At 35.3% G+C, this 18,766-nt stretch overlaps 1 non-coding gene across 1 annotated transcript; it reads right to left on the reverse strand.

Moving 5' to 3' along the window:
* Positions 1 to 18,197: 18,197 nt before the first annotated feature.
* On the reverse strand, positions 18,198 to 18,388 carry LOC125924995 (U2 spliceosomal RNA). The gene has a single exon (XR_007458656.1). It is a non-coding gene; the product is annotated as a U2 spliceosomal RNA (small nuclear RNA).
* Positions 18,389 to 18,766: the final 378 nt, after the last annotated feature.

The raw sequence follows: 18,766 nt of genomic DNA on the forward strand, positions 1-18,766 counted from the left end.
CTGTCAAAGGTGATGTGGGAAACCTTGGAGTTAATGACTAGTTAATGGAATCAATGACCTGTACTTTCTTCCTCAGAACTGAGACAAACTCATTTGCTATGTTAGCTATAACCCTCAAATTTCACTAATAAAGAATGTATAAACTACAAAATTAGCTGAAATTTAAACTAAGGAAGAACTTTGTGGTTGGTAAGCATTTTAAATGCAGACCAAATGATAGTATGAATGTGTGTGCTTCTTTTTGTAAGTTAAAACAATGAATGTCCAATTCTTTGTCCTTTTTTAAAAATTTGTTAACGCTCATTTATTTTTGAGAAAAAGAAAGAGACAGAGCACTAATGGGAGGAGGGACAGAGGAAGAGAAGGAGACACAGAATTTGAAGCAGACTCCAGGCTCCAAGATGTCTGCACAGAGCCCAACACAGGGTTCAAACCCACAAACCATGAGATCATGACCTGAGCTGAAGATGGACGCTCAACTGATTGAGCCACCCAGGTGCCCCTGTCCTTCTCTTTTTTTATGAGGAATATGAAAGGGTACTTCCCTCAAACTGTCTTTTCAAAGACGTAACTTTGAGCACAAATTTTACAATGGCTAGAGTAGGTGATTTGAGATGTTTTGTGCATTTTCATGAAAACCTCAAGGTCTGTATGGTTATTCTCCTTAGAAGGACTTTTAAAATCTATATAGGAATTTGGAATGGTTGCACTTTTATATGTGCAAGAGAATGTAGGAAAAGGATCATGTATAATTTGGCATATTTATCAGGAGAGGGCCAATGTAAAATTGATGTTGTAGGGATATAATAATGCTTATTAGGGATAAAATTAATAAGCTACAGTGTTGAACAAAAATAGTATATTTTAGATGCCTATTTATTTATAAGAAGCGAATTAAATGATTTTTCCACTAAATACTTAAGAAACATTTTGGGGTGTTTTGTGGCTCAGTTGGATAAGTGTCTGCCTCTTGATTTTGGCTCATGATCTTGCAGTTTGTGAGTTTGAGCCCCGTGTTGGGCTCCATGGCACAGAGCTGCTTGGGAAACTCTCTCTCTCTCTCCCTTCCTCTCTCTATGCCCCTCTATCCCTTCTCTTTCAAAATAAATAAATAAACTTAAAAAAACAGATATCTAAACACAAATTCCAAATGAAGACCCGTAAATTGAGTTTTGTTTAGTTGTCCACTGAGTTGACACACATTAGTATAAAGACAAAGCAGAATAATTGTAACTCTGAACTTCACTTATAATTAAATGTTTATTTTATTTATTTGGGGGGGGGACGAGCAGGGGAGAGGCAGAGAGAGGGGGGAGAGAGAGAATCTCAGCATGGAGACTGATAGGGGGCTAGATCTCATGAACCATGAGATCATGACCTGAGCCAAAATCAAGAGTTGTACACTTAACCAACTGAGCCACCCAGGTGCCCCTTTCACACTTTTAGAGGGTTGTAAGAACAGGAACCCTCATATGTAGATCACGAATCCTAAAATATATGGTATTTTGTCAAAAATAGTTGTCAACATTTGGCTTAAAACAACCACCATTTCATTATATAATTGCAATTTGGATGGGTCTCAGCTGGTTGGTTTCTTTACTAGTCTTGCTTCAGGTCTCTCATGTGTTTGCAATCATATGATAGCTGGGCATACAGTTGAAGCTGGTTGTTTGTAATCTGATGCATCTCCATGTGGTTATTCTCTCTAGTTGGTACCTCATTATCCAAGAACCTCTCTTCATGGACCTCTCTTTGCATGACAGCCTGTATTTCTCGTATGAAGTCTTGCAGCTCCAAAGGTAAAGAAGAGGAATCTCCCTTAATGTTTTTCTTAACTCAGAACTCAGATCTTCCAGAATGCCACTTCTTTTGCATTCTGTTTGTCAAATTAGTCACAATTCTAGCCTGGATTCAAGTGGAAAGACATAAGTTCCACCTCCTGATGGAGTATCATTTGCATACTGTGAAAGGCAATTTTTGAGACAATCCACCCTCTGGCCAGAACTATTTATTTTCTGCCATGTGCCAAATATACTCTTTCCCTTACTAGACCCCAGAAAGTGTCATCCCTCTATAGTATCAGCTTGAAATCTAGAATTCTCTAATTTAAATCAGTTCCAGTGTGGATGAGGCTCCTCTGGTATGATTTCTCCACTCTGTATGCTATCCTTTTTGAGTTGCAGAACTCTGAAAGAGACAAGTTTTCTGTACTACATTCACCCAACATACAGTAGTGAGCAGGGTCAGAGTATCTAAAGTTGGATCTCATTCAAACAAGGGGAAAATGGTAGAAAGAAATAAGTAGCTCACAGAAATTTTAATATCCAACTGAGTATAATATATACAGTTCTTTGATTAGAGGTTCCAGTGCCACTGAAGTGTTTTCCTATAGATGTTGGTTCCATTCTCCCACATTTTAATTTGCTCTTTAACTTCATTTTTGTATAAAACAATGACTCATGTTTGTAGCTCAGTAGACTTTTCAGCCGGCATCTGGCTTACAGATTTGAGGGTCCAGGGGGGGGACTCTTTTCATTATAAATTATATCTGTTCCTTTCATTCCAATATAATATTGGACTTTAATAAAATTTATGATTCTTATATATCAGATTATAATAAAATCCATTAGACAAAAAATAAATATCATTCATATTTCTTTCAAAGGTAGAATCTATGCTATCTTGGACCTTCTATGAGGCTGCGGAGGTTAAGCGTCCTTAGAGTCTTAGAAATTCTGTTTTGAATGCAGAGCCCTTTTTATGTAGGTTAAAGTGTCTAGAGATAACAAAGTTATCAAAAGATAACAAAGTTTAACAAAGGGGTTTACACTAAGCCTTGATCTAAAATTTATCCTGCAGTCATGTTTACTGGCAGGGGCCTACATTTGGCTTTTACTCTGAGGCTATCTCCTACTGTATTTTCTTTTTAGCCTTTTAGAAAAAACTAAAAGTAAGACAAAGTTTTATTTTTGAAGGCAGATATTCTTTCTTCTTTATGTTTCCTCTAAACAATCTTGCCAAACTGAATGCTCATCTGGCTTTTCCTATACTTTTATCACCTACCAATCTTTATGATTATTATTAAACAGAAACAAAAAACAGTTGACACTCACCATTCTGCCTAGCCACCTCATCAGCCAGGTCAACACGTTCTTCGTGCACCCTTTCAATCTTTCGTGATGGCTTAGCTGGCTATTTTGTTATTTATTTTGCTTTATATAATTTAGGTCCTTTCATTATAGCTCAAATAATAATTCCCTCCCTTTCTTTTAAGCCTAACAGTCTTCTCAAGGCACTTCCAGCTTCTACCCACCATGCTGTCCCAAAATGAATAACATAAGTTTAAAGTTTTGTTTTGTTTGTAAAGCAACACACCACTTCTACATGACAAAGTTTATTTCAACTCAACATTGTCCAAAACAAATAATCCAAAACATGGCAGTTAACACAACCATTGTATCTCATGATTCTGGTTGACCAGAACAGAGCTGGTAGGTTGCTTCACAGATCTAGCTTGAGGTCTCTTGTGTGGGTACAGTCAGCGGCTGGGCCTGTCTCCTGGGTCTGCATATATGGTGTCTCTGTAATTCTCTATGTGGCCTCTCCATGTTGTGTCTAAACTTCCAAGATCTCTTCACATGACTGTCTCTCCAGCAGGATAGTTGGGACTTCTTACATGGCAGCTTAGGGCTCTCTGATGGAGACCATAGGCTGGTAGGTCATCTTAATGCCTGAGCTCAGAAGCACCCAACCCTCACCTTGTTCTCATTCTATTGACAAACCAAGTCACAGGACTAGCTCAGATTCAAGTAAGGGAGCATTCCTACTCTTGATAATAGGTGGTTAATGATCATGGAGGAAACAGTGGATAGGTTTTATACAATCTTTGAAAATTAGATAATACATGTGTGTGTGTGTGTGATTCTTTATTTTTGAAACCAAATTAAATTGTTGAAAAATAGGCTTATAATTAATTTTGTTTTTCTTTCCATTTTGAAGAATAAAACAGATGCTGGTTTACCCATCTCTTCCCCTGTACCCTACCCCCACCCGCCAATGAAATAGTTACTAGAAACAACTAATAAAATAAGTAATAAAATACCTTTTATCAGTTTGTACCATTTTAGGACATCACTCTTATTAGTCTAATTGGAACATTTAATTGTCATTCAGAAATTTGTGACAACACTGAAGTTGATACTAGAACTTATAACATATTTATCCCTGTTCTTTTTCTTTTAATTTTCTCATGTTTATTTATTTCTGAGACAGAGAGAGACACAGCATGAGCGGGGGAGGGGCAGAGAGAGAGGGAGACACAGAATCAGAAGAAGCAGGTTCCGGGCTCTGAGCTGTCAGCACAGAGCCCGACGCGGGGCTCGAACTCACAGACTGCAAGATCATGACCTGAGCCGAAGTCGGTCACTCAACCGACTGAGCCACCCAGGCGCCTGTATTTATCTCTGTTCTAAGGAAGAAGTGTAAGCTGGATAAATGATGTAACACATCTGCCTGGAAAAGATGAAACTCAAAATGCTGGAAACAAGGAAGGGTACTTAATATAACAAATAATATAAACAGTAGAGCTTACGTTTTTGGAGAATTTAGTGTCCCAGAATTAGCAATGTCTTAATATGTGTAGCCTGAGATTCTGGCCTCTCATCCTGACCGTTACACAAATATGTCCAGTACTACTAAGCTTCTAACACTGTATAATGGGGGCAATATGGCTCATACAGACAAAATTACAGCTATCCTTTTTAACAAATCATAATTTAATTAACCATTCAACTTAGAGGAAAATTCTAGCAAAATTCAGTGTTCAGACACTTCATATCTCTAACTGATACTGAAAACAACCACTTGTTTCTCTTTGGAGGTTTGCATTTGCATTCTTTTTTAAAAGTTTGGAATAATAGTGGACAAACTTTAAAAGAATACATTTTTTCTATGCCTTTTCAGGGAAAGAAGTTCAGTTTTCCTTTTAATATGTTTTAGACATGTTGATATATCACATACAAATGTTACTCAAATAATATTGTCATATTACATATTATAACTGAGTTGATGGCTTCAATGGAAGGTAAATTATAAGTTCTCAGAATGTGAGTTGATGCCCAGAATTAGCAAGTTTTATGCAAAAGTGTATGAAAATTATGCATGATAACTGCCAACTCCAGGTTACTATAACACCTTTTGAAACTTGCTGAATTATTGAGGCGGATATTCTCTTTCAACATCCCCTCACTGTAGTGAAAACACCAGTATAATGATCTCATACTTAGATAATATTCCACATATGTTGTAATTTTTAAGGTAAAGATATGTGAATTTACTTTAGAAATTGAGCAACATATCTATTTTAATATAATCTCTTCTTGGGTAATTACCTTGTGAACAGTGTGCGTATTTTTTCTTCAGTTCTTCTCCTTTATCATGGCTGCATATTTGTATAGGTCCTAAAAGACAGAGAAACTCACTCATTAGAATCACTGCAATCTGTTAGTGTTAGTCTATGTGAAATTTATACTCCCTGCATGGAATTGATCACTGACTATATTAAATCTCTTCAGATTGGGGTGGATCCATTTTAGAACAGTAATAATTCTGTACTTTTCAAAATAACTGCATTCGGTTGAATATATAAATTGAACTTCAGAGACATATTTTTCTGCTCCAATGTGCAATAGTGCAGCCACATAGTAAACCTTGGAATATCATACCAGCAAATTGGCTTCTGAGCAACAATAGAGCAAATGGTGACTTTTGCACTCAAAAGAGATGAGCAGATGGTGAATAATTCAGAGAGAGACTCAAAATATTCCAAACTTTGAAAATAGTATGAATAAATCACAAGCACAATATGAAGAGGTGGGTGGCTAGTATGGACTCTTACACCAGAGTCCAAACAGCTTTCTACATGAAGAAACCAACTTTAATCCAGATGGCTGCCTACATCAGTGAAATCACAGGCGATTTAAATACCTCCTCAATCTTGTGGAAGGTCAGTATATTTTCCAATGTTCTGACAAATACCCGTGGCTTATGATTTCACGTTTTCCTCTGGTTCTAACCCTATTGCTGCTAAATTCTTTCTCTTATTCATTGTTTATCTATTCATTGTTTATTTGTCTTGTTTCCCTGATCACGTGACACTAACTCAAATATGGAACATTTTTTTTCTTTGTCTTATAAGAAAATTAAAAAAAAAATCTGTATTTAAATAGTAAAAGATACTCAAGATGTAGGGAAAGTTGTTATAATTGCAATAAAAATGGCAGATAAGGTAAAGCTAAACATTTGGCTTTTCTTAAGATTCCCTTGTTTACACACCTCCAAAAATTGTCCTAGATGCCATTTGTGAAATGCCTTGTATCTCTCTTATGATACACTTAATATTTATACCTTTTTCATCTGCTCCTCATGCTCAGTATTCCCAAGCAATGTAGATGTATAAAGGAAAGGGACAGCTTTAAAAAATGAGTAAAACCTGTGAAATATCATTCATAGGGAGTTAATAGCTTGGGGCAAGAGTTGTGGTGGTCTTCACGGAAATAAAAATAAATTCTTTAATCTATTTAAAATATTAAAATAAGTAATAGAATTGAAAATAGGTATGTAAAATATTAAAAATTAACCATAATCCAACATTTGATGTATAACTACTGTTAACTTTGTAGTATATCCTCTACTACTCTTTTGATACATACCAAAAGTCTACCCATCCAGAGGTAACCTCACCTAACTTTACATCTTATTTCTTTATGATTTTAATTTGCATATTTGACACTATGGAGGCCAAGACCAATATATTAATCTGTAAAAATAATAATATTTAGTGGATCTAAAAGAAACTTGGTAAAAGATTCACAGTAGAAGGTTTATTATTAAATTATTTATTATTTAAATTATTATTATTAAAATAAAATCTAGGGGCTCCTGGGTGGCGCAGTCGGTTAAGCGTCCGACTTCAGCCAGGTCACGATCTCGCGGTCCGTGAGTTCGAGCCCCGCGTCAGGCTCTGGGCTGATGGCTCGGAGCCTGGAGCCTGTTTCCGATTCTGTGTCTCCCTCTCTCTCTGCCCCTCCCCCGTTCATGCTCTGTCTCTCTCTGTCCCAAAAATAAATAAAAAAATGTTGAAAAAAAAAAATTAAAAAAAAAAATAAAATCTAATAGTTCATTATGAGATTTGGGATTAGGGAATAATTACTGATATTTCTTGGCAATTAAAATGACATTTCTGTTGCACATTTTGTAGATAAGTAAAACTTTTGTGGGGCCTGCGTGGCTCAGTCAGTTAAGCATCTGACTCCAGATTTCAGTTCAGGTCATTATCTCACGGTTCCGTGAGATTGAGCCCTGAGTCAGGTTCTGTGTGTACAGTGTAGGGCCTGCTTAGAATCTCTGTTTCCTCTCTCTCTCCTCTCTCTGCCCTTCCCTCTGCTTGCTCGCTCTCTCTCTCTCTCTCTCTCTCTCCCTCTCAAAAAATAAATAAAACATGAAGTAAAAAGTAAAACTTTAAATTTGCATTCCTTAAATATAAATATGTTAATTATTTTGGCTGTTGATAGAATAATATTTGTTAAACAATCATGAGACACATGAAAATATGTCATATTTATTGTATCAATAAAGAAATGGCTCAAGAAAACATTTTACTGAGAAAACATCTCAAAAAACTAATCAAATTAAGAAGTGAACTTTTCTTCAATTAAAAACGGCATCTATAAAAAACTACAACTAGTGTCATATTCAATAGCGAAAGGAGGACTGTTTTTTCCCTAAAATCTGGAACCTAGTAAAATTTCCTCTCTCCTTATCCAGTATGGTACTTGAGGTCTAGCCAGTGCAGTCAGCCAACTGGGCAAAATAAAGAGACAAAAAAATACCTGGTTTTAAAACTATACTATTCATAGGAAATATGAATATATATAAAGGAAATTTTAAGAATTATACACACACACACACAATCTATGAAAACTAATGAGCTCGGCAAAGACTCAGATAAATATACAAACATCAGATGTATTTCTAGCAATAAATAATCCAAAATAAATAAGAAAGCAACTATATATCATAAATCCATAGCATCAAAAAGAATAAAATACTTAGAAACATATTGAACAAAAGAAGTGTAAAAGAAGTACACACTAACTCAAAAAACTTGCCTGAGGTAAGTTTTTAAAAGATCTAATTAATGAAGAGTATGGTGTCCATGAATTTAAAAATTCATTATTATTAAAGATAGGAATTCCTGATCTGTATAGATTTAGAGCAATCTCTATCAAAATCTAAGCAGCATTTTTCAAAAGTTACAAGCTTTTTGTAAAATACGTATGGAAAAGCAAAAGACTTAGACAATCAAAACACTCTAAAAAAAAAAAAAAAAAAGGAAAACTTAGACTAACCAAAAGTTATAAAAAGGAATGACATTAGCAACAATGGCAGGTAGCTTCGATGGCTCATGTCGCCACAAAAACAGTGAAAAAAAAAAGAGCATAAAGTGTCAGAATCAACTTGTTGGTACTCTGGAAAACGGAGAGGTTTAGAGGAACCAAGGAAATGCTAAATCAAGGAAAAGCTACGTTTAAAATGGTAAGAGTTCGCAGCATTTCTGCTTATCCAACACCACTGCACACCCCGACTCACCAGCGGTCTTGAAGACAGCACCCCAGTTCCCAGCACGTGACCTGGCTCCTGACCAAGCAGAGCAGATCTCAAAAAATTGCATTTTGTCCGTTTTAATCTGTCTAGAGGCTGCCTGAAGAATTGATGCAGGGTACTTCGCTTTGTTACATCTAAATTGGAATTCTCTCAGGGAGGAAAAGGAGCTATGCTGAGGGTACTCCTCGAAAACGTTGAAAGATGAATATAACCTCTCTAGGACAAAGGATTCCAGTTAAGACAAACAGTACTGGAGGAAAAAGCTGAGCAGATAGTCTTTGGAGGAAGTAAGGCACTGAAACGCTCCGGCACTCCCTGAAAAACGCGGGCCGCTTGATTTGAAAGCTGTGCGCATGCACGCCACTGGGCGCATGCTCAGAAAAAACGTGCGAAGAGCTAAGGTTTTTCCAGTGGCGGATCTTTGTGCGGAACCAGCGGGGTCAAGAGCGCTAACTGTGGAGAAGTAAACAGCGAACCCGAATGTCAGAAGAATACCCTAACTGAGCTGATTCTGCAAAGACGAGAAGGGTAGGTGTTTTCTTACTTTTTCTTTCTTTTTCTTCTTCTCTTCCTCACCTTCCCCCCTCCTACTCCATTTTTTTTCCCCTTTAGCTCCAGGCATTTAACGAATCCTCAGTCAACAGGCAACTTGTACTTGTTGCAGAGCTTTCTTTTGTTCCAGGCTCCGTTCAAAACTACTGCTTTTCCGGTCAGTCAGTAAATGGGCCAGAGTAGCACACCGCTCTGAGAAGTATGTTGCCTGTAAAATTCTAAGAGCCATTGCACGTGCGTGCCTGTGGGAGGAGGGGCCAGATACAGCAACTTCTCCATCACCTTAGAAGGTAGAGTTTATTTAACATGCCCACACAACTGGACCTCTAGAAACTTCACGGAGGTGAGAGGCCCCTGAATTGTTGGATTTCTTTCCCATCTTCTGACACACAAGTGTCTTATCAATATGTCTAAACTAGTTGTACTTCCTGATTACTAGGTCTGATTAGCATAATAATCATCAATGTAAAGGACCCTTGTGATGTCTTGTGGAAGGGAAAGGGGATCAAGATGTCTGTTGACTAAATTATAAGTCTGGAGAGCTGGTAAATCTGAGGTATTCTACTCTCCTTGCCAGCTGAAAGCAAACTGCTCTGGTGGTAGAGCAAAAAGCATTTTTCAGATCAGTAGCTGCATACAGGGTACTAGGGGATCAAGTAATGAAACCACGTCTACAACAGCAACTGCACTTTGAGACACCACTTGATTAAGGTTACAGTAATCCACCGGCATTCTCCAAGATGAATTTGTTTTCTGAACACACCAGATAAGTTACTCGAATCAGAGTATGTGGAAATCATCACCCCTGCATCGTTCAAGTGCATTGATGATGGTGGCATCAATCTCTGCAGTCCCTCGGGGAATGCATTGTTCCTTTCAGTATATTATACTTTGAGATAGAGGGAATTCTAGTGGCTTGCATTTGATCTTTCCTACCATAGCAGCCCTCACTGCGGGTCCTGCAGCCAATGTGGGGATTGTGTTACAGGGTCCAGTAATCCCTTTCGCCATTGTACAAACACCTTGATAAATGACCACTTTTTTACCCCCTTTGAAGAAGGCTGGTAGAACCATAAACATTGCAAATTTTTGTGTATCAGGGTCCTTCCTTAAGGTGACCTTACCTTGTCCCTTAATTTGTGGGATTCTGAGTCTGAAAATTGGCGCAAGTCTTGGAATTGATTGAGGGGGCTATGACTGTCCTTTTTTGGTAATTCAGGTTAGACTTCTGTTTACTAGCCCTAGAACTCTTCTGCTTACACACGTCAAGTAAGGGTTTAATAAACTGTGCATTTATATATTTTCTATGTATACAATGTTAAACTAGCCAACATTATAAGACTTTGCAAGACAGTGTTCTGATTAGTGCCTTGGTTCTATAGTTCATTAGCATAACCATGCCCACCTTAACTTTGGCAATTAAGTGCAGTCACTAGGGCACTGTTATCCAGGCTCCAGTTATTCCCATTAAGTTTTAGGGATTACAGTTTGATGGTAGTAATTTCTAAACTAATCTCTAGCCTACAAACAAGAGCCACCACAGAGGTTTTCAAGGATGCCAGGGCTTCCCTCACAGATAGGTTTTACATAGTCAAGGTGGAAGATGTATCCTTTGAACCTTCCAGGGGAAGTTGAGCGGATCTACATAGGTACAGTCTAACATTACAATATCCCTAGTGTCTGGATACCTGCCTCTACATTGTGCCAAGGCAATTTTAGCATTTTAACTTCATTTAACCTAGGCTGTGTTTGCCCTTTCAGACAGACCCTCAAACTTAAACATCAAATCCAGAATCTTCCCTTAGTGGCCAATTTCAATACATTCAGCCTGACTCAACTTTCATTCTTTCTGTCATGATTGAACATCCTTATGATCCAGTTCCACACATGTTCCCCAGATTTTATTCTGCATAAATTGTTCAATAATCCAGTTACTTGGGAGTGTGGTGCTCTTTCTCATGAATCAGACTTTGCATCTCACCTTGTGGAGCCTGCTAGGATTTAAGTCTAGTTGTAGTTTAAAAGCAAAGATTGATGATAGGGCTAGGTCCTGAGAAGAATCAGCAGTGGCTTAGTAGGTAACTATCTCAGGAGATTCAATTACAGATTCTTTAGGCAGAAGAGGGTTAACCCACACAGGCAAGGGAAGAATAGCTGCTTCTACTGGCAAAGAAGACTGGGCAGAATTGGTGGGTTCAGTATCTCCAACTTCATCAAAATCTGCCCATACTTCCTATTCCAATTTTCAGGATCCCTTTTCTTCCTAATCCATAGCTTGACTACTATACTATGTGGTTGATAATTCAATTTGTGCTGTCATACAACCACTTGCAGGATTTCTGGGTTTGATTTTCAGAAATTCCAGAAATTTTCAGTTACAGCAGATAAGGATTTCTTTCAAGGCATATAGAGCTTTTAGGTCGTTCATGCACAGTTAGAGCTGGGAATTTGGAGCCCTGAGCTTTTTGTGACCTACTTTCTCTTCATAGGAGCAACCAGCCAATTCCATTATATTCCTTAGTTTGAATAAAATATTCTAAGGCAGTAAATATGTGATCGTGCAGAATCTTGCTTTCTGTACTTACTTGATTAGGAGTATTCAGTGACAGTATTTTCATATTGCTGTTATCACACTCTGTCATAGACTATCAGTGCCCTCTTGATTACTAGAAATACAGTCATTAGTACTTTTAAATCTAATCAAATTGGAGAACCAATTCTATCCCAGAACCAATTCAGGAAACTTACCTTTAAGATTTTATTTCTCTAGGACTACTTCAGTTACCAAAATATTTATCAGTCAGGACTCAGCCAGAGAATCAGAACAAATAGGGAATATATTGAGATAGTTATTGCAATAGATTGACTTATATGATTGTGGATTTGGCTAGGCAAGTGTGAAATTCCTAGTGCAGAACATCAGGGACCCTTGGACACAAGCTAAAGCTGCTGTTCACAGGCACATACATATTTTCTTCATAGAAGGCTCAGCTCTGCTCTTTCAACTGATTGAAGCAGGCCAGATTATTAGGATTATTCCCCTTATGCAAGATTCCCCTTATGCAAGATTATTAGGATTGTTGCATATTCCCCTTGTGCAAGATTATTAGGATTATTCCCCTTACTTAAAGTCAACTGATTATGGACTTTAATCACATCCACAAAATACCTAGAGTAGTGTTTGGTTGAATAAATGGAAACTGTAGCCTAGCTAAATTGACATATATACAAAAGGACTATCTCTTATTATAAATGTATATATATATATATATATATATATACGCACATATATATGTATATATATGTGCATATATATATACGTATATATGTATATACATATATATAATTCATAGAATCTTAAACTTTTTATTTTTATTAACATTTTTAAATTCTTAATTTTTTAAAAATTTAAATTTTAGTTTTAAATTTAAAATTATTAAAATATTTATTATTAAAAGAAAGTTACCATGCATATGTCAAATTTATTTGTGAAGTAATGGATCCTTTGACTTTTGGATCAAGAATAAGATAAGGCTAAATGCTATCCTTATTTAAATTTGACTTTGCTGTTAAAGTTTTAATTGGTACAGTAGATTTGGAAGTAGCAAAATTAAGAATGATTATAACTAATTTGGTTTGAACACCAGATAAAATTTGTAGTTGGTTGGATTTAGAGTCCATATTATGTAATAAATATCTATCATTGAACAGTAGCTTACATGCAGCACTGGATGCCTATATACCTAAAATCCACTCAAAGTGTTGCACTTCCCCTTGAATTCAGCCTAGGGCATACATAGAGTGAAATCCACTCTGTTTAAATTACTTGTCTCTCTCTTTTCCCACTTTTTGCTAAGAGTGTAACTAATTAATAACAATAAAGCAAATGAATCTTTAGATAAAGATACATTAGGTCATATCTCAGTCATTTTTATGTTTAGAAAAATTTTTTATGTGCAATTAATTTAAAACTAATATTGTAAAGAAAAAACCCTCGAACCTCTCATACTACTTTTCCCCATATGCTGTATTTATATTCCAGAAAACTGCAGAGCTAGAGAGGTGGCTTGCAGAGAATGATCCTACTAAGAATGCTGGAGGAAAAGTACTGAGTAGCAATTGATCATTGACAGTTTCTCTATCTGTCCCCCTACCCTGGTGGCTCCTCACAAAGAATGATTTGAACTTTACCTCTGAGTCAGATTCAGAATCACTGTGTTTTTCAAAAAAATAAATCTCAATGTGTTTGATACAATTTTACTTTGTCGGTAAGATTTCACAGACAATCCTTATCAGCAAAATATTTTAATTTCTGTAAATCTATTAAAAGAGGTGAGTCCCTAAATTATAAATGAGAAAACTGAAGCTTAAGGAAAAATGGCTAAATATTTTGAAAAGTAGTAATATAAAACTAATATTTATAAGAAACAGAGTATATAATAAATTAGTATTTACAGAACATGACCTGTTTACCTGAAATTTATCATTGTTTAAACTAATATGATTCTTTTGGAGTAAGAGCAATCATATATCACCTCTTTTGGTATAAATCTGTGGTTTTGGTCTTTTTCCTTCAATAAGTATGTGTGATATGTAAAAGATAGAAAATAAAGTGTGATATAAATTTTAAAAATTATTACAGCTATTTTGGAAATTTAATTATAAATTTAAATATACATTTAATTATAAATTATAAATTCAGTATAAAGAAGGGAACTGGACAAGTCAAAAAATTACCAGCTGATATAGAGTGTTGGCATGTGTATATCAGTCAAATGCATTGCACTGAGAGTCTATTACAGAGATTTTTAAAATGTATTCCATTGATCCAGCAAGTCTTTTTAGCTTAATTAAATAAATAAGATATGCATAAAACACATATAAAAAGAGAGTTATTATAGCACAAGTTATCTAGCATAAGTTACAACTTAGCCAGAAGAATTTAATTTTTCCACAAATAAATACTTGTGTAAGTATTTACTGACTTTTTTTTTTTAATCAGTGAACTTTACTTAGACTTTTGAAATTTAAAGACGTGACCTCCATGTAGTTTCTCAAAACTTAATTTGTAGATAACAATTAAATTTATTATATTAAAATAAAAATATTTTATGAATATATAATCTAATGGAATACTGTTAAAAAGCTAATCAAAGAGAATACAATTCACAGAACACTACATGAACCACAATATTAAATAATATCAATTCATTTTCACCAATCTCAGTTTTTAATCCTCTCAAATCATAATCCTCTCAACTTTTTCTTTTTTTGCTTTCGCCTTAGATGGCACTTCTCTTCTCAGAGAACTATTAAATATTATTGAGGCAGCTGAGGTGTCAAAAAGTCCTGCCTGATTTAGACAATTTATGTAACCGACTCCACGTTATTTGGGAAGTTATTAAATAATTCAAAACATTCCTAAATTTGGCTTACTTCCAAAAGATTATAGTGCCAATCATGGTGATTCATTGGACCACTAGCTGATCAAGAATTCTGGAGTTAATAATTGAATGATCTGGAAATAGTTTGCCTAGTAAAACTGGGAGAGGAACATAGAAAGGTGGTCAGTCAGTTACCATTTTATTTGGAATTTTTATCTATTTCATTGAAATGGATACATCTAAAGGGCTTTATCAAAAAATTTAAAATGTCTCAAAACAAACATAATACCTATGAACAAATATTTACTCTTACTTAGATGAATTTTCTGTAAAGGTATCAAATTACCCAGTAATGGTAATCTTTGCTCAGTCCTATTTTTTCTTCATAAAGTATTATTTTGCTACTCTTCTTAGAAATTATTATAGTATCACTTTTATAATGAATATAATTTTACTTTGTAAACTGAAAAAAATGACTGAAGATTGTAAAAGTAGTCTTTCTTCATCTGCATTACTCATCATTTTGAGGGATTGAAAGTGGCAGAGTAATGATACACATCAAATGAAAGATCCATGGCTGCTATGAATATTTAGCTCTAAAAGCTAGAAAACCTGTTCAGGAATATTTTTTTAGCTACAAAGTTCATAAAATAGTTTTATTTTATACAGGTAGGAATACATGGTAGCACTAACAAGAGCAAATTAGGATAAAGCAGAAGATACCCTCTGCCATAATTTGATACACAGGAAAGCAGATCTAGAAAAGTATAAGATTTAATAAAAATAAGATCTCAGTGTCACCTTTTGATAGTATGAAAAATCATAATAATAAAACTTGCATTTTGAGTGTATAATATGTACCTGAAATTATATAATATTAAATTATTTTAAAGCTAATTTGATAAAACAATTCTAAAACATAGTGTGAAATTACACCTAAGGTTATCCTTATAGTTGTTATAGTTATTATAATATTAATAGCTATAGTTACTATAATTTTGAGTTCTTAAATGAACAGTGCATATCTAGCATAGTAGAATCTTAAATATTAAATATCCAAAAAAAAGTACACAGAAGTTTAATATGAAAAAGTAAAAACCAAACAGAGTTCTCTGAAGTATTGACTAATAGTGTTATGAAAATGATGAATTTACACTAATTTTTTTAGCATAGTCCACTGTAGTACTAACAGCACACCAAGCTATTTAATAATGATTTATAGAATATATGAATTAAAACACTGGTTTAGAGATAATTATTTTCAAATTGGATTTGAGCCATATTACATTAAGTAATTTTCGAAGCCCATGTTCATGCATTCTTTAATCATGTTATTCAAAATTTATTTAGCAAACATAAAATGTGGACTCTGTTTTAAGTTAGGATGACATTAAAAATTGAATAGAATATAATTGTTTACTCTAAAACATAATGCAAACATTAGTGGGTATGCAGATGTATTAGTTCTGTATGGCTGTTATAATAAATTGCTACAAACTTGGTGGCTTAAAACAACAGAAATTTATTTTCTCACAAATTGGGAGGCCACATGTTTGAAATTAAGGTGTCACCAAGGCCACATTCCCTCTGGAGACTGTAGGAGATAATCTGTTTCTTGCTTCTTCTAATGCCAGCAATTCTTATTTTATAGCTGCTTCAATCCTAATTTCTGCCTCCATCTTCACATTCCTCTGAATCTTGGTTTCTGTGTTGAAATAACAATATATGGAAAGATGAGGAACACTTGGAATAATAGTTGTATTTTCTAATATAGGGAATACTAGAAGTGGAGTATTTTTAGAGAAGATCAAGTTCCATTTGCTTCTGTTGAATTAAGATTTATTTATGACATCTAGGAAGGGATTTTAAGTGTGTCATTAGATATTTTAGCCTGGAGATAGAGGTATAAATGTGTGGGTTGTCTGAGTGCAGGTGTTAATTTAAATCATAAGCATTTTGGTATTCTATATTAAGATGTAACTGTGAAAGTAAAGTGACCCTAAGGCCAGCCTTGAGGATCAGTTAATAGTTAACAGAACACAAGTTTACAAAGAATAGAGAGAAGGATGGTAAAGAGAATTAAGAAAGAAATAAGGGAAGTTGAATATTAGAGGAGACAATGGGATATATGGTTTAAAGGAGGAAGTGACAAGAATTGTCTAATGATGCTGAGAGGTCAAATGAGATTAGTAGTTAGCCTGGCCAGTGGATTTAGAAATATGTATGGTATTGCTGTGATTACAAACAATACCTATGGGAGGTAAGTGGAAAAATCAAACCAAAATACTGAATGGGAGATTAAGAAGTAAAGATAGGAGAGGCAACTGAGTGGCTCAGTTGGTTAAGCGTCCAGTTTCAGCCCAGGTGATGATCTCATGGTTCGTGGATTTGATCCCTGAGTCAGGCTCTGTCCTCACAGCTCAGAGCCTGGAGCCTGCCTCGTATTCAGTGTCTCCCTCTCTCTCTCTGTCTCTCTCTGTCTCTCTCAGAAAAAAATAAACATTAAAAAAATTAAAAAAAAAAACAAGAAAGAAGGATTGGAAATACAAACTTTAAAATATGAGAAGGCCAGAAAGGCTGTAATTGAAGCAGTATACGAATTTGTTGTGTATTATATTGTTTCCTATTTTTAATAACAAGGACTAATGTGAAAAAAAAAAAAAAGAAAGTTAACCTGAGGAATCAAAATGAGAGACAGTGGTTTGGTATATATAAACAGGAAAGGGAAAAGGATAGTTCCTGTGAAAGAAGATTGGCAGTCTCAGGACAAGGTATTATTTTATCTTTAAAGAGGATGACATGGGGCGCCTGGGTGGCTCAGTCGGTTAAGCGTCCGACTTCAGCTCAGGTCACGATCTCATGGTCCGTGAGTTCGAGCCCCGCGTCGGGCTCTGGGCTGATGGTCCACAGCCTGGAGCCTGCTTCCGATTCTGTGTCTCCCTCTCTCTCTGACCCTCCCCCATTCATGCTCTGTCTCTCTCTGTCTCAAAAATAAATAAATGTTAAAAAAAAAAATTTAAAGAGGATGACAGTCCCTCTATTAAAACTAGATAGTAATATAATAATATATAGGTGGATTCATGTATGTTTGCACTTTGGCACTGAGAATGCAAGGAGTTGTTACTGACATTCTCTTTTGTTTGTTATTTTTTTTTTTTTAACCTATAGAAATATATTCTATAGGATCACACTATGCACAGTTTGGAAATAGCAAAGACTTGGCTCTGTCTGGATCTCTTGGAATCCTATTAGGGGCTTAATGACCTAATACGCTTTGAGGTATCTCAACCAAGCCTGATCAAAAAAATTTTAGTAGATGACGTACTGTTCAAGATAGAGTACAGTATTACCCAAAGGAAGATAAACTGTGGTTCAGATATTTCCAAAAGTTATCAAAGTAGTACTGAAAGAGACTTCCACTGTTAAGTCTCTTTAAGTACTTTAAAGTACTTAAGTACTTTAAGTACTGATAAGTACTACTTATCAAAGTAGTACTGAAAGAGACTTCTACTGTAAGAAATTCCACTTACTGTAATTTGGATGAATTAACTGAAAAAGCATCCAACTATAGAACATCAAAAATTCTGGGCAAAGTAAAATACACCTCCCTTTTATCCAAACTTGTAATCAAATAAGAGAAATATCACAGACCAAAACCAAAGTGGAGTCAGGATTCCAAAGTGCAAACATAATTTTGAGATCCTAGTGGATATAAGGTCCTTTGCCAAAACCTAGTACCTCAGCATTATGTTTTACACTTGATCTTAGCCAAAAGGCCGAGAAGCGATGCATTATGTTTTAATATTCATACAGAAAAGACAGACTCTTAACTTTAAAGAACAAACTAATGGTTTCCAGAGGGGAAGTGGTTGAGAGGGTGAGTGAAATGGATGATGGGGATTAAGGAGTATAGTTGTTGTGATGAGCACCAGGTGTTGTATGTAAGTGTTGAATCACGAAATTGTACACTTGAAACTAATCTTACACTGTATGTTAACTGGAATTTAAATAAAAATTAAAAAAATCAAAAGACAAGGTCTTAGATGCACTATTGGTAGAGATTCCTTTATTAGTATGAACTTGAATGAACAGAGCATTAGTGAAAGAGTGGGCAGGAAAATCTTGGCACCCTGGGAAAAGAAGAGTCTTCTTAAACTCAGGTGTAT

Source organism: Panthera uncia, chromosome F2, assembly GCF_023721935.1.
Source record: "Panthera uncia isolate 11264 chromosome F2, Puncia_PCG_1.0, whole genome shotgun sequence".
Classification (NCBI taxonomy): domain Eukaryota; kingdom Metazoa; phylum Chordata; class Mammalia; order Carnivora; family Felidae; genus Panthera; species Panthera uncia.